We start from the raw sequence: 18,043 nt of genomic DNA, 5'->3' as shown, positions 1-18,043 counted from the left end.
TTATTGGGAAGGAAGTGAACTCCTCCAGATGAGGTTTTGAAACTGGTTAAAAGTAAGTTTGGCTTGTGATCACTTTCGCCATCACTGGGGAGAGCCTGCCTAAGAATTAAGTCACCACAGGGGACAGCTGCCCAGCAAATAGAGACAGAGTCCAAAGAAACCATTTGAACATCTGATCTAAATATTCCTGAGTCTAACTTTTGAGTTATGTGAGTCAATCAAATTTCGTTTGTTGCTTACGGGTTTGAGTTGGGGTGTTGTTACTGGCACCATTAAAAAAGCCTAATTGGCCATGCGCGGTGGCTCACACTTTTAATCCCAGCACTTTGGGAGGCGGAGGCAGGTGGATCCTGTGGTCAGGAGTTCGAGACCAGCCTAGGCAACATGGCGAAACCCGTCTCTACTAAAAATACAAAAATTAGCCAGGTGTGGTGGCATGTGCCTATGTTCTCAGTTACTTGGGAGGCTGAGGCAGGAGAATTGCTTGAGCCTGAGAGGCAGAGGCTGCAGTGAGCTGAGATTGCACCACTGCACTCCAGCCTGGGCGACAGAGTGAGACCGTGTCTCAAAAATCAAAAACAAACAAAAACCTAATTAATACAGAGTTGTTCTTTTGTCCTTCAGCCTTCAGTGGAATTTACCAACATCTTTGCATTGTTTCTTTCCACATTCCGCCCTCTCACAGCAGAACTGTCACAGCCTTACTTTCTTATGGACCCTCACAGTGTGTAGCAGGACATTTTCTGGTCATTTTCTCTTGCAAACCAGCTGACTTTTAGGCACAAGGCAGTCTCAGCCGCTGAGCAGGTCCAAGAAAAGGTGCGGATAAGAAGAGACCCTGTGATTCTCCTGGGGAACTTGGCTCTCAGACGTTACTGAAAAGTCATCTCAGACCAGAGTGTTCTAAAATGCAAACAAGCTTTCTTTTCAACTGGCAATGAACAGTGCTTGATGCACTGCAGTATACAAGGGTTGCCAATTTTTTGATAGAGCAGCCCAGTAGCCCAGCTGAGGATTCTGTGAAGAGGGAGGATTGTAATAGTGTTGTTTTGTGGAGATGGGGTCTTTTGATGATGACCCTGTGATTTTGCTTCAATTCCCTTTTTTCTGTGCTTTTTGTCATTCTTGTTTTCCCGGCTGTGTTCCTTTCCATTATCACTCTTTTCTTTGTCTGAAATTGGACCCACAGAAATTAGCCTGTAATCAGGGGACATGAGAATCCCTAAATTGCTCTCATTTTGATTTTCTACTTTGTTAATATTTCAGTATATAAAACACCAATGAGATATTTTAGATCACTGGCCCTTCAACTTAGTTATGCTACTATCTAACCTGCTGCATGGAAAATTTGAGTATGCATCATAGCATCTAAAATCGACATTTCTAAATCTGTTTGTGGTGTATTATGTAGAAAATTACTTCGGTCTCACTAGTACTTGAGAAACCTTCATCATACATCATTCCAACATCCCAGAAAAAGAAGCATGTGGGAAGATTTGTATATAAGGGAAATAGAGGAAGAGCAATACAGTATTGCAACCTATTGATAAAGATGAAACTGACTTCCTTAGCTTAATTGCACTTGACTCATCCTTGATTTTTGTGCCTCTTTGTGCTGCTTAATATATAACCAAATATATGTAACTGAATGAGGTAGCTGTTCCTCAGTGAACTTTGCATAAGAGTTTAAAAAAAAAGCCTGAAATTAAAGTTTTTATAACAAAATGAAATCCCCCAGAAGTATAGGCAGAAACTTTCAGTGAGTTTTTAAAAATAACACTTCAAGTATATTGAGCACATCCTATGTGCCAAGCATTTTATTATACATGTGTTACCTCATTTGGTCTCAGTACCTGAGACAGAAACAATTAGTCCCCTCAGTTTTCTTTTTTTTTATTCGTTTCTTTCTTCTTCTTCTTTTTTATTTTATTTTATTTATTTTTAGTGATGGGAGCTTGCTTTGTTGCCCAGGCTGGAGTGCAGTGGCTATTCACAGGCATGATCATAGCATACTGCAGCCTTGAACTTCTGGCTTCAAGCTCCTCCCACTTCAGCCTCCTGAATAGTTGGGATGATAGTCACATGCCGTCTCACCCAGCTTTACTCATTTAATAAATGAAAAAACTGAGGGCCACAGAGACCAAACAACCTATTCAGAGCCAAGAGCAAGGTCTGTCTCAATCCAGAGATGAAGCTTCTAAAAGTTACAGAGATTTGGGGAAGAAGGAAGGAAAAAATTCCACATTCTCTTATTATTTTATGGATTTTTAAAGAACCCCTAAAGTGAAGAGTTGGTGAGAGAGAGAACAAGGCAAGGCCACTTCCTATTTGCTGGTTTCAGGCCATTCAGGGGCAATGGGCCAGGAGAAAATAAATAAACAAAGACTGGGTCTTGGGGCTTGGATGCCCTAAGGTGAGCACCTTTGCAGCAATTTGTGGTTAGCAGTGGCTTATTTCCTTACTGATGACTTGACAATACCCGGAGCCAAAGACATCCTGGACTCCCTCCAGCTCCCTCATACCATATACTCCAACCATGATGGATTTTCAGTAGCTGGGTCTTAGTCTTCTTTCTTTCACTTATAGGCCTTTAGACATTCTTTCCTTCTAGCCAGCATACTTACTCATCTCCTTTTCCCCTTCCCCAGGATAAATCTTGCTCAGCCTTCAAGTCCAAGTTTAAATTATTTTTTTCTCCTTGAAGCTCTTATGCTACCCTTGAACTAATTCGACTTTTTTTTTGGTACATTCACCTATGGTATTGTTTTGCTTTTACCCTATGTACTAAGTTCTAAGATCCTACAGAACCCCTTGCATACTCTGGTGGAGAACTTACAGCATTATTTATATTGCATATTTAATATCTGGTTTCCTCCCTGGGTTGGAAGTTCTTTGAGGCAAGAACTGTGTTTTTTGTTTACCATTTAATTTCCTGTGCCTAATTTAATATCTGGGACATAGTATGCACTTAATAATTATTAAATAAGCCAATAAATAAATGAATGAAGTAGCTCAAGTTAAAGTCACTGTCACTTAATATTAGAATGGAATAATAACCAGTTATCAAAGTAAATGTGACCTGGTGAAACTAAAAATGACAACAGTAGCATTATGCTTGGCTTTAAGGATAAAACTGTGACATACTGCTTGGAAAAGGAAGATAACTATTTTGGATAACCTATAATTTACAGAGAGTATAATGTAGTATATATGAATTTTCATAAGTTAAAATAAGAAATACACTATATCATGACCCAGTACACACATATACACATACCTAAAACATGTTTTTATATTATATAAAGTAAATTTTCATATTTATCTTTACTGTATGAAGCCTACTGATAATTTCTATTCTAATCTATTTTATACTTTTTCTTCTATTTCATTAAATAATTCTGATAATGATGAAGAACTGATTTGATCTTATGACTTTCTAATGGGCCTAAAGATCGCCCTATCAGGAAGAGGAGAATGGGTTTTGGAGTCAGAACTGCTGGGCTGGCTCTGCCACTTGCTGGTGGTTGCATGTAACATTGTGAAGCTGCATTGCCCCATCTACAAAACGGAAATGGTGTTCGTAACTACATCATAGAGTTGTTGTGAGGATTAAATGAGATAAGGAGTGGGAAACACTTAACACGATGTCTGGTACAAAGTCCTCAACAAAAACTAGCTACTAGCAATTGCCAAACACTATATGAATGCTTCTTTGGCATCTCCCTGTATCCTCTGAAAAGTTCCATGATGTAGTATTATTATCCCCATTTTATGGTGAGGAAAGTGAGGTTCAGAGAGATTAAATGAATCATCCAAAGTCAAATGGTAAATAAATAGTAGAGCTGGGGTCCTCAAACCAGGCCTGACTGACTCTGAAACCTATGGTTTTTTGTTTTTGTTTTTGTTTTTTTGAGACGGAGTCTCACTCTATTACCCAGGCTGGAGTGCAGTGGCACGATCTCTGGTCACTGCAACCTCCACCTCCCGGGTTCTAGTGATTCTCCTGCCTCAGCCTTGCCAGTAGCTGGGACTACAGGCACACACCACCACACATGGCTAATTTTGTAATTTTAGTAGAGACGGGGTTTCACCATATTGGTCAGGCTGGTCTCAAACTTCTGACTTCAGGTGATCCACCTGCCTTGGCCTCCCAAAGTGCTAGGATTACAGGCATGAGCCAACTTGCCCAGCCTGAAACCTATGATTTTTATAGGAAATAGGGGGGAATATTCAAAGAAGCTTTCATGGAAATGGCTGGACTAGAGGTAGCCTTTGAAAGATAAGTGACTGGTATAGACCCATATAGCCAAATACTATTATAGGTGGTTGAGAGAAGGTCGGGTTTAGGATCAGCTACACCTGGGTTCTATCCTTGGCTCCACCACTTACCAGCTTAGAAATTGTGTGCAATTTTATTTAGCCTTCTTGAGCCTCAGTTTGCTCAGCTTTATGCTGTTGATAATACCAACACTACAGAGTTCTGTGAAGAATAATAAGCTAACAGAATACATTTTTTCATTTTTTTGTTGTCTGAAAAACGAGTGCTCAAAAGATAGAAGCTATTTTTATTAGATAGAATTTACTTATAAGAATGTGAGTCAGAACTTAATCTCTTAAACAGGGCTTAATTAAATTTGTAATTTGTAGGTTTTAATAGACGCAATTTGCAGTCATATTGAGAGCATGGGTAAAAATATACTGTACAAATGGATCTGGTAAGTTTTATTATTAATCATCTTGAGCAGCTCCAAATAGAATGATCATGAGTGGCATTGAGCTTGCAGCTATTGATTGCATTTCTAGAATCGAGTTTGTCCAACATAATCTCTTCCAAGTTACTAGAATATTGTTTGGCTTTCCTGGGTTAATGAAAAGTACATTTGCCTCACCTAGGAGCCATCAGAACTGTCCATCTGCCCTTTACAGGTATTATAGAATATCAAATGACACTGGGGCCAGCTTGGCAGCATTGTTCATTTCCATCTCAGCTTAATTACTAACCCTGCAGCCTTCACATCAAGCCTTGGGGCTAGAAATGAATTGAATACTGGAAATATAAAATTGGCTTCTGTTTATGCTCCCTCTCATTTCTACCACTGTGGATTTGAAGATAGAGAAAGCCAAATTTCTTGTTCCTTATGGTACCACTGAAGGTGTGTTTTATGACTTAACTAGGCACGTTGCTTCAACGGCAATTCAGCTCTGGTTACTTTGAAATCATTCAGTTTAATATTTCCCCTGGGAACTCCATGGTATGTTAGGTGGTTACTAAAACCCTGGACTTCAGAGGTGGAACACAGCTGTGATTTTAACGGGTTCACTCACAGGTGGGGAGTGGCAATGGCAGAGCTTGTGAAGTTGAGATGCCCTTTTAAGGTCGTTAGCTGCTCAACTAACCTTGGGCAGACTCTGTCCCTCAAATGAATTACAGAGATGCAGAGAGAATAAATGTTTTAGTCTCTTGGGAAATTAAAATATTCCTCAGACAGAAATACCAGAAGAATGGAAACTGTCAGAAAGGCAATTTTACACAGATATATTTCCTTAAGTAGGGATATGCTTCCACATATCAAAGAAAGATTTGAGAAGTTTTAGTTTTTGTTGTGTTCAGTGATCCAGTGAAAAATGTTTTAGTAAAACGTATCATTTCAAATCGTTTATTCACTAATCAGTAGCAGCAAAAAAGCGCTAAAATAAGAGTCAGGAGAATTGAATTTGGGTCCTCACTCTATTGTAATGGTTTACATTTACCTGTTTTGGTCTTTTCCCCTCACTGGAAAAATTCAGACGTATCTCCATAGAATATATAGTCCAGTGCTAAGATTATACTCCAGTTCTAAGATTATCTAATTGAGATTCTGAAAGTCTAACGTGATTAAGTTGAGACTTTTTGACTGGAATTGAATTCCATTAACATTTCTTTCTAACAGGAGAAATATTTTGCACTGTGCTAGGGGATTCTACCCACATAAGTCAGCATGTTACTTGCTAGATAAAAGAGCAATGAATGGAGTACTTCAGTAAGTATCCCTTCAAATATTATATTTATTAATGAGTAGCAATAATAATGAAAGCTAGAGTTTTCAAAGTTCTCCCACATTATCTCACTTTATCCTCATAAAAACCCTAAAAGGTAAGTCATCATTCTATTTTAATAGAAGGAAAAAACTAAGAGTTAAAAAGAATTAGCTTTTTTCCCATGTTTACCTAATTCATAAATGGCAGAGATGGATCATGCTTTTTTTGAGAGAAAAATATAAGTACAGAATTAATTTGGGCCAAGATTGAGGACTGCAGCCTGGGAGACATAGATTCAGATTGCCCTGAATACATATAACCCATGCTTTTTACTTGTACCCATCTGTGAACTGTTTATGTCAACAGTCATGATGATATTAGAAAGTGTTTTGTACTTTGCTATGTACCCAAATGCTCATGGCCATATATGTTTTGGATTAGCTAAAGCAGACCCTATTAATCTGTGAGACACAGACCCCTAAGGAAGTGGTTGAAAGGTTATTTCTAAAGGCATTTGAATCCTTATGGACACTAAGCATTATCTGTTCACAAAATAAGTAATATCTCAAACATTCTATTCTAAACAGTTCTATTTTTCAAATATTTCAATACAATTGTGGCTATTAAAACAAATAATTATATAACAACATTACTGAATTAGTATTATCTTTCTGTCAGTACTGTATATATTTTCTCAATAGACTAATATTGCTTGGTGTCTGTGAAACGTTGAGTATCAAATAAGCTCATTCCTGTAATCCCAGCACTTTGGGAGGTTGAGGTGGGTGGATCACCTGAGGTCAGGAGTTTGAGACCAGCCTGGCCAACATGGTGAAACCCCGTCTCTACTAAAAATACAAAAACTAGCCAGGCGTAGTGGCATGTGCCTGTAGTCCCAGCTACTCGAGAGGCTGAAGCAGGAGAATCGCTTGAACCAGGGAGGCAGAGGTTGCAGTGAGCCAAGATTGTGCCGCTGCACTCCAGCCTGGGTGACAGAGTGAGACTCCATCTCAAAATAAATAAATAAACAAACAAATAAATAAAAGCTCCTGTGAACTTCCTGCAGTTATGAATATCTTCATTTGAGTATTGGCTGCATGGCTGTATACTTGTTAAAATGTATTTAATTATGCACCTAAGACCTGATACGTTACTATGCTGTTAGAAATTTTACCTCAATTAAAAAAAAAAGGCCATAGGTACTTGGAATATTGACAGCCCAAATATACAGCAACTTCTCCAGTCCTAGTTAGACTTTCCCTTCTAGACAGTATTTGGGACAATAGTGAGGTGCTCTTCTCCCGTTGCCATGTGAGCTAAACTACTGAAAATTACCAGTGGGTAAAATTGGCTACCTGTTAGTGCAAACCAAGAAATTTCCTATGCATGTGTGTCTGGAAAGCATTAAAACAGCTATACTGTCACCAAAGGTGGTCAGGACATAGATCATGAAAGCAGAAAGAGAATGTGATTGCAACTTGGGAAATGGAATTTAATTGAATATTTGGAGAAAAAAGAGAGTCAATACAATTGATTAAGTTCTGTGAGCAGAAGAGGGATAGTCAATCTGAAGCATAAAAAGGCAGTCTGAGAATTATGTAATAGCATCCAGAGAAAGAATGTGCCAAATCTAGTAGATTCTAATAAAGGTGTTCTTGTAGGCAGCATTGTGGATCATATGTCTTCATCTTGGTCCGGATAAAATAGGTCCAATTTAGCCAACCTTCTTTCATTCTGAATCTTGAGGCTATCTTTTGTTTGTTGATTTGGTTTCTCAAGCCAAATGGTTTTGGAAAGTAGGTGTCCTAGGCAGAAGATGTTAATACTGTAGATAACTGCAAATGTCTATTAAAGTAGTTACTCTGTATTACACATCAGTCTCTTTTAAATTCGGTTACTGTAAGTCAGTTCCTCTGGGTCTGATCGTTTCTAAACACCTCAGTTTTAAGTATACGAGTCTGCAAGACTGTGACGACTCCTTGCATTAGCCAAAAAAAAATTGGTTTTCACATGACAGAAATACAACTTAAACTTGCTTAAGCAGAAGCAGAAACTTATTAGCTCACTTAACTTAAAAGTTCAAGGTGGTACTACCTTTAGGCAAGCAGGATCCAGGAGTTTGAATAATTCCATTGCAGATGCCGTGTTCTCTATTGCTAGTCTCTGCTTTATCCTCCATTAGCCCTGTTTTTATTCAGGTTTTCCTTTGTCATGACAAAATGGTTGTCAATAGATCTAAATTAGTCTTAGACATTCCAATGAGAAAAGAGAAAAATCTCTATTTCCAACAGTTTCATCAAAATCCTGGACCAATATCTAATTGCCTTGACTTGGGTCAAGTGGCTAAGCCCGAACTAATCACCGGGATCAGGGAAATAGAATGTGATGATTGGACAGAGACTTGGATCCTAGGACTACACTACAGCTGGAGAGTGGGATGGCCCCTCCTAGCCCATAAGGATGAAGACTGAGGGTGGGGTAGTTCCCAACTAGATAGCAGCAGTACTGATATCAGACCAAGGAAGGATGGAGACTAGGCAGAAAGCTGAAACAAAAGCTCTCCCTAACACCACCCAAAGTCACAGTGGTCCCTGAGGCTTCCCTGGGCTGTCAGCCAATGACCCCTGACTTATTTTTACCTTTTCCCTTTATTCTTTCCTTTTCTGCCAACCAACGCAGTGGACTAAGCAAATATCAGTGACCAGGGTTTGTAAATATCTTTATAAAAACCAACTTATTCTAAATTTAATTTAGAGAAATAAATCAGATATATAATGTAAAGCTTGTACCATAAGGAAACAACCCCAATAGTCATTTTAAAATAATTGTGGATCTGCTGACAACAGAAAGATATTCTGAAACTAAAATAATACTTTTGGAGACATAGTCTTCTATTTTAGATTTTCTAACCCCTTCCTCTAATTCACTGGAAGTAACTGTAGTTGGGTGTTTGGGGTTTTTTTTTTTCTTTTTTCTTTTTTTTGATCACAATAAACAAACAAGCAAGCAAACAAATAAATAAAGACTGCTTTGTGACAATGAATCATTCATCCCATTCTTCCCTTCTGCAACTCTATACCAAGCAGCCACTGTGTTCCCAGAAGTGGTCCTAAAAAAGATGGTATTAAAATTCTATGTGACTGTGAGCCAGAGATAACTAGAGAAGGAACTGATTTTGGAGATCATTTTATCAATGTCCAACATGATATATTCATGGTTAGATAGAAATGGAGCAAGCTGGAATAACTCAACCCATATTTATTAAGCACCTACTATATAAGCTATTAAGTAAGGGCACAGAAATATGCTATGATTATGGAAATACAAGTTGTTTGACACATAATGTGGGCACCTGTATTGATTTCCTATTGCTGTTGTAACAAATTACCACAGACATAGTGGCTTAAAATACCACGAATTAATTTTCTTACAGTTCTGGAAGTCAGAAGACTAAAATGAGTCTCACTGGGCTAAAATCAAGGTGTCAGCAGGGATGGATTCCCTTCTGGAGCCTCTGAGGAATAATCCATTTTCTTGCCTTTTCCAGCTTCTAGAGGCTACCCACATTCCTTGACTTTATTTTTTAAATTGTTTTTAAATTATTTTTGTGGGTACATAGCAGGTGTATATACTTATGGGTTATATGAGGTGTTTTGATACAGGCACATAATGTGAAATAAGCACATCATGGAGAATGGGGTATCCATTCCCTCAAGTATTTATCCTTTCAATTACAAACAATCCAATATATTCTTTAAGTTATGTTATTTTAAAATATACATTTAAGTTATTATTGAATATAGTCACTTTATTATGCTACCAAATAGTAGGTCTTATTCATGCCTTCTAATTTTTTTTGTACCCATTAAGCATTCCCAACTCCTCCACAATCCCCACTACCCTTCCCAGCCTCTGGTAACCATCCTTCTATTCTCTATGTTCATGACTTCAATTGATTTGATTTTTAGGTCCCACAAATAAGTGAGAACATGTGATGTTTGTCTTTCTGTGCCTGGCTTATTTCACTTAACATAATAATCTCCTGTTCCATCCATGTTATTGCAAGTGACAGGATCTTATTCTTTTTTATGGCTGAATAGTACTCCATTGTGTATAGGTGCCACATTTTCTGTATCCATTCATCTGTTGATGGATGCTTAGCTTGCTTCCAAATCTTAGCAATTGTAAACACTGTTGTAACAAGCATAGGAGTATAGCTATCTCTTCCGTATACTGATTCTTTTGGGTATATACCCAGCAGTGGGATTGCTGGATCGTATGGTAGCTTAATTTTTAGTTTTTTGATGAACCTCCAAACTGTTCTTCATAGTGGTTGTACTAATTTACATTCCTACCAACAGTGTACACGGTTCCCTGTTCTCCACATCCTCACCAACATTTGTTATTGCCTGTCTTTTGGATAAAAGCCATTTAACTAGGATGAGTTAATATCTCACTGTAGTTTTAATTTGCATTTCTCTGATGATCAATGATTCCTTGGCTTATTAAAGTCCATCTTTTGTCAAAGCCAGCAAAGAATAGTCAACAAACATTTGTTGAATGAATGAATTCGGAGTCAGACAGACCTGGTTTCAAATCCTAGCTCTATTACTTGGCCTTGAGTAAGTTACTTAGCTCTAAGTAAAATTATACATGAAATGAGTAAAAAATGTCTATGGAATAAAGTTCTGAAATTTCTAACATTCACTGAGTGCTAAGCATGTTGACGTGATTTATATTTATTACTTCACTTGATTCTCACTGAAACCCTAAATGGTGGGTGATGTTTTTATGCTGTTTATAGGTAAGGGACTGGGGCATAGAAACATTAAGCATCTTGCTCTAAATCATAGTAAATGGTGGAGCTAAAATATACCTGGCATTCAGAGTCAGTATTCTTAACCACCATACTGCACACTACCCATAGTAAGGTAAATTCCAATTATGATGTCTGGTACATAATCGATGCTCAGTACATTGCAGGGCAAGATTAACAGCAATAAGCCTAGTATCAAGTAATATTCAGTGATCCAGGCCAACAGGCTAGGAGTTATTATTGGGAAAGTGTGAAACAAAATCCCAGATGTGGGGTAGTAGTCTAGTTCTTAGGTGAGTATAACAGGAATAAAAATGAGCCTCTATCCTGGTAAACCTGCTGTGCACTATAGATTATAAGCAAAGACTGTGGCACAGGGGACCAAAATAGGGCCCAGGTCCTGGACCTATGTCAGGAGTCAGAAATGAACTCAGCAACTAAATTGGTGGCTCATGGTTAGAAACACACTAGCAGGTTACATGCCATGATTCTGTGTCACCTGGAGAGCTCTGGCAGCATGGAGTCAGCCTAGGAGATAACTGGGTTGCAGAAGGGTATCAGGAGCCCAGAGAAGAGGAGTGACAAAAGGAGGGTGGGGCCAGGCATCAGGCAAGTGGTCCTAGCCATGTTTATTGACAACAGTAACTTGCTGTCTTAGTAATCGTGTGTGCGTGTATGCATACATGTCCGTGGTGTCAGTCTTCTAGAGTATATGGAACTGTTTTTAGAACGCATTCTTCATAGGGCTCCTGTAGATCCCTAAAACATTTCTACAGCTACATTATCAAGATGATTTTATGGAAAAATAAGCTTGTTTCTTGCAAGCAAGCAAACAACCAACAACAATAAAACAATACTAAAAAAAATTTTTTTTAAAAACCCTCTCTCAAGTCCATCATCACAATGAAAGTAAGTTCTTTTAAAAACAGAAACTAGGTTTTTAACCAAGTAGTTACTGAGACATTATCTGTAACATATAAATGATCTTCCTAAAAATATAAAGATCTTTAAAATGTAAAAGATCTTCCTAACCTTTTGGCATATGAGAAAATAAATGCAGCACCATATATAGTGACTAACCATGGGATATTCTTAGAAAAATACTGTGAGGATACCAGAAAACAAAAAGGAGATTTTCCCCTTCGTTTTCCTTTTTTTCTTTCTGTTTTAAAACCCACAATTCGAAAAGAAAAACCTGGCCTGGAGTTTGGAAAGCAGTACGGGATTCTTGTTCAGGCTATTTCTTCTTTTGTTGTTCTTCAAAGGAGAATGTGGGACTGGGCTGATACAGCCAAAGTGAAGAACAGTTTCATTTCTTTTCATGTTGTATCTGCTTCAAATTCACAGCACAATTAAATGTGCTTCTTGTGTATTTCACTAAAATTGAGGCTCTATGGGTCTTATGTTAGTTTCCCATGAACTAGTTGTTAAGAAATGAGAAAATCCAAATTTTGTTCTGTGATCCTTTTTGGCAAGTATGTTAAAATTTGTAGGCCTGTTATTTCCTCTACAAATCAGACAGTTTGACTATATTCAAATTTTCAAAAATCTTGGCATTTCGGCAAGATGGTAAAGTTTTTATATTCAAAGGCTAAATATAGAGAACATGTCCACATATGGCAAATTATAATGAAGCAAGAATTATGCCAGCTTGAAACCTATGATCCATGAATTAAAAAATTTCTGCAGAAATGGTTGGGAGACTCCAAAAATAATGATAACAATGTTAATGAAGTACTAAAAATAAGATTATGGGTGGATATTTATAGTATCTTTCTCATTCCTTTTCATGTCACTCCTTTTTTGAGGCCTGTTAAATTAATTATTAGTTTTCTACCTCCTGGTGGCAATGTAAAGCAATCTTACTCGGACACTTGGGTCAATAGTAATAGAAATAATAATAATAGTAGTAGTAGCAGACATTTCCTACCGTATGGCAGGCACTGTCCAATCCCGCTTAATCCTTACGGTACATCCCCCCCACCTTCCACCAAAATATACTTTTTTATGGATGAGGAAACTGATGCCCAGAGCTACCAGCAACAGGTTAATGAGTGGCAGTCCTGAGAATGGAGCTTAGCTTGTTTAGTTTCAAAGTCCATGCTCCTGCCATTATGCCATACGGCTCCAGCACCGGAAATGTGTCCTGAACCTGAGGGAAAGCAAGAGCATACATAGTCTGGGAATTGTAAAGGAGCAGGAGGCTGCACACAGAACTAAAGCCCTTTAGTATGTGTAAGATCTCTAATTGCACAAAAGCACTGAGAGCCCAAGACTTTTCACAAAACATCTCATAAATCTGTAGCAAGTCCGAGGAGGCATGGAGCAGCAAAAAGCAGTTTCGAAATTCCTGTCTAGAGGATCTTTAATGAAGGACCATCCTGGTGTTAAACTTGCATCTGTCCTTTGCTGATCTTTAATTATTAATATAGGATAGTCACAATTTTTAGAAGGGCAGATCTGTTACTCTTGTTAGTTTGGCTTCTAGAGGCCTACCCTTCTCCTGGAGGTGTGTCCAGTGATGATCACCTTATAATCTAAGGTGAAATTTTGGGGTGGTGAAGCAAAATAGGAGAAATGAGCACTGGATTTAGCTATTGGCCCAGGAGTGAAAGAGGGTTAGACTAAGAAATTGACCTTCCCCAACCCATTCAGTCACCCCTTAGACTGAATGGAAGGAGCTAGCTTGTCATGTAAGGAACTAGCTTGGTCTACTCATAGAATGGGGCTAGATCCATGGCTATAAATGAGAGAGAATGCCTGCCTGCCTGAGACTACACTAGGAACTGTGCCCGATGGAGTAACCAAACCAAACAGAGACTTAATGCTGGAAGTCCTTTAGAGGAAATTCGCTCTTTCTGGGCCTGGGCCCTGATGGTTTCACATGATGATTAAGCCCTTTATTTGAAACATTAAGTCCTAAGATTGCTTCTTGAGCATATCTTCCTGGTTGGCTTCCCAAGTCACAGTTCCATCAGGCCATAACCCTGACAGAGGTTCAGATGTTTTGAGATATTTCTGGCATTAAAGTACAATTAATTTACACTTTAATGTAAAGTGTAAATTAAGACTACTGCACCCTCAAGAAAAAAAATACTCACAAACATATAGAAATATATATAATATACAGATACATGTATGTATCTATGCATATATATGTAATTTCTCTCACTCTCTTATCTTTCTCTTTCTCTCCACACATACACGCACATACAATCACATGCACATTAACGCACATTGGTTTTTCTTAATGCTTATGTATATAAAAGCAATGAAGAAAGAGAGGCCTAGAGGTAACATGGAGTCAAGGCTTCCAAGGTTGTTTTCTCACTAATTATGTGTGGTCTTTGGTAAGTCTCTCTGAAAAGTGATGTCTTAGTGTAGTACATTGTTATATGATTTAAAAGATTGGATGTTGAAAAGTTAACTCAAAATTTGATAACCCTATTCTTCTATTGAAGATCCACTATGAGCAGCAAAGATCTGCGAAGTGGAGGGAATAAAACCCTAATCCAGGGCAGCTTTAGTTTTTCTTGGGGCTCATGATCAGTTTATTATTTCAGCTTGTCAAATAAAGCCCAAGAGGCATTTTTAAGCTTGGAAAATGCAATTGAATAAGGAATATCATTACACAAAGTTCATAACTTTTTTTGTCTTTTCCTTCTCTTTTTTCAATGCACCTGTGTATGTGCATGCGTGAGTGTGTGATTATAATCCTCTCGATTTAGTCGGGGCCCATCAGCAGCCTGTGGCTTTCCCCTCACTCATCTTGTATCATTTCGTACCCGATGAGCAATCACTACTTTACCGATAATTTCAAGCAGATGAGAGAAAAGGGTAGAAACAGCCTCAGAGAACACACAGCATTTTGCTTTAAAAATTCCTGCTCTGTGTTTAGCTTTTAGCTAAATCCTCTCTCCCTCTGAATATTTCCCACATGTAGGCAATTTTGCTTTTCTTTTCCGTTGTAAATGCCGCAACTCAGCAAGAAAAAAAAAAGTGTCTGGTATCTTCCTGAACAACTACCTGGTATTATACAGGTGAGATAAATTGTGATGCCACCAAATGTCCATATATAAATGTATGTCCATATATAAATGTATGGACATATATTCTTTTCTGAAAACTGTATTTATACTGCATAATTTCTATATTACATTTTAATGAATAGTGCCTGTTCATTTCCTTATATCATTAAATACATTTCAAGAAAACATCATTTCCAGTGGACTCCCAACAAGAGCATAAACTTTTGATGTCAGAAAAACAGCGGAGACATGACCTGGACTCTGGGATATGTAAGATGACCCTCGTCTTAGGAGACCACATGGACTTTATCACGTACACAGTATATGAGGAAGCTGAGCTTTCCCTAGGGAAACAAGAAAAAGAGTGGAAACTTAACATTGTCCTATTTTTGTGCTTTACATTTATTATCCTACTTAGTGCTTCCCCAAAACTTAGAAACTATTATTATCTCATTTTACATAGGAGGAAACTGAGACTTAGAGAGATAAAGATACCTTATACGTAGATCTTGGATTTGGGACCAGAATTGCCCTAGTCTAGACCTTAGTTCTTTCTATTTCACCACTCTGCTTCTCTAAGAGGTAAATGACATCTTAAAATCAAGTCAGATAAAATGCTTTATACAACTACATGAAGAAAAAATTTAAATGTTATGAGTGGAATAGGACATTTGGATACTCAGAATCAGGGCGCTAATGCAATGTCTTTATGCTTCATGTTTAATTCCCTGAAGCTTAAAAGGGGAATCTTGAGGACAAGTAGGGCAGTCTCTCTTTCCTTAGGTCGGGAATCAGGGAGAAATGAAAAAGGATAGAGTGGGTGTGGAGATAATGGTAGCTCAGTCTAGGAGAAATGGAGCCCACTCATCTCTACATGAACTAGGTATTGGCAGAGATTGAGAATTTTTGTATATCCTGCATCACTTTTAAAAAGTAGATCACTTCTAACAATATAGGATTGAAGACAATAAGAGAGGCCTAGGGGTCTTTTAATCTATATCAGCTAAATGTCTTTGACAACATTTAATAAACTTGGAAATGAAGTTCTGGGTGCTTTTAATATTAAATCATGATTTCTTAAAACATTTTTAAACATTTTATTTGCTTGGTTTGTATTTTTCCCTTTTGTCTCTTGACCAACTCTTTCTAGCTGGGCTTGACTTTCTGCCACCACCAAAGAGCAGGGCAAGTACTCAAGTAAGTAAGCTACTAAGAAGGCCAGCGACCCAAGCCACCAGGAGAATCAGCTCCCCATATCCACTACAGGGTTTCTGCCCTTCAATGACCATGACAGGTAGGACAGGCAATTACAGCATCACTATACTCACGCCTCTCCTTAAGCTAATGGAAAACAGGCAAGGATGATGCCCAAGAAGGTCTCGAATGTGTTACTCAGGCATCATCTTTCATTCATAGTGCAAACGTTTTTGGTAACAGGGACCACCTCCCCTGAAACCTACTACAGCCCTTCAAGACTTCTGTATAATTCTTTCTCCTTTATCAAGCCTGTGTACCCAGTATAGGGTAGTGGAGGCATGCTGTTCTTACTCACTAGCTCATTTTTGCGTAATTCTACCATCTTAATATATTTAATCCTTCCAAAAAAGTCATAAAGTATTCTAAGCATAGATAACCACATGAATTATGCCTTTTACGTGTAGAATCTAATAGAAGATATATTTCTCATTCATATTGCCTACAATAACACTCTTTCTCTACAAGGATACAATCAATAACACCATTCCCCTCTCCATTCTCCGATCCCAAACTAACGGGAAAGGTCACTATGAGCCAAGGAAATCAGAGAAACACCAGGGGGCACAGTGCAAGGTCTGGGATCAAGATAAAACTAGTAGCATTACAATTCCTTAGGTGGGCTTTCTGTAATGAGAAGAGACAACTGTGACAGGGACTTCCTTTCTATTTGGGAATGTCCTTAGCAACCTATAGCTGCCTTGCCCCACCAACCCCATCCCACCTACTCCCGTTCTTTTCCCTAAATGGCTCCTGCTGGCTGTAATGGTAGCCTTGGCAGATGACAGGGTCAAGAGATGTGCACAATTATACAGCCTTTCTTCACCCCTTTCTGAGTTCTTACATAACCTCCTAGTCTCTCGGGATGAGCAGAACATCCTGTCAGAAGCAAGAGGTATCAGAGAAGGAGGCAAAGAAGGGTTACAGGTCAGACTCTCTGGTTACCTTGAGCCTTGTCACGAATTTCTGTCATCTGGGAATTGTCTTAACTTTCTTCCTACCTAGCCTGCCCTGGCTTCAGAGGCATTCATATCTCTATGCCCCAGACAGCAATTATAATGAGCTGCAGGCATGCAGGTCAAGGAAGAAGTGACAAGAGTAGCCTCATATAAGGACAAGCTATGAGAGAGATAGCAAAGGGCTTTCTTTACTCCAAAGCACCATTTTATTTCTAGTAAAAGATCAGTTACTCAAATTCAACACCTAGATATATACCCCAAAGTAATGAAAACAGAGACTCACACAAATATTGGTATATTAATGTTCATTGCAGCTTTATTCACAATAGTTAAAAAATAGAAACAACCCAAGTGTCCATCAACAAACTCATGTATTAAAAATGTGGTATATGTGTATAATGAACATTATTCAACAATAAAAAGGAATGAAATTTTATATATGCTACAATATGGACAAGCTTTAAAAACATTATGCTAAGTGAAATATTCCAGACACAAAAAGGCAAATATTGCACGGTTTCACTTATATGAAATATTGAGAATAGGCATATTCATATAGCCAGAAAGTGGATTAGAGGTTGCCAACGCCTGGTAGGAGAGAAAAATGGCAAGTTATTATGTAATTGTTAAAGTCTCCATTTGGGATGATCAAAATTTTTGGAAATAGATACAGGTGATAGTTGCAGGGCATTATGAATGTAATCAATGCAACTGAATTATTAAAAATGATTAAAATGGCGATTTTACACTATATCTATTTTACCACAATTTAAGAAAAGATCAGCTACTCATCAGGGCACGTGTTTTTTTCCTTGCTATTCAAAACTTTTTTTTCTAGATTTTGCAAAGTCACTGAAAAATTCTTTGATATCATTAGATTGGCACATACTTTTTTCTCCCTTTCTGCATTTCCCCATTGTCTGCTCCTATGACCAACTGTTAGGAAGTCCAATTACTTAACATTTATT

The sequence above is a fragment of the Pongo abelii genome, chromosome 8 (assembly GCF_028885655.2).
Source record: "Pongo abelii isolate AG06213 chromosome 8, NHGRI_mPonAbe1-v2.0_pri, whole genome shotgun sequence".
Taxonomy (NCBI): Eukaryota; Metazoa; Chordata; class Mammalia; order Primates; family Hominidae; genus Pongo; species Pongo abelii.
The sequence above is the reverse complement of the archived record's forward strand: the minus strand, read 5'-3'. Positions refer to the sequence as shown.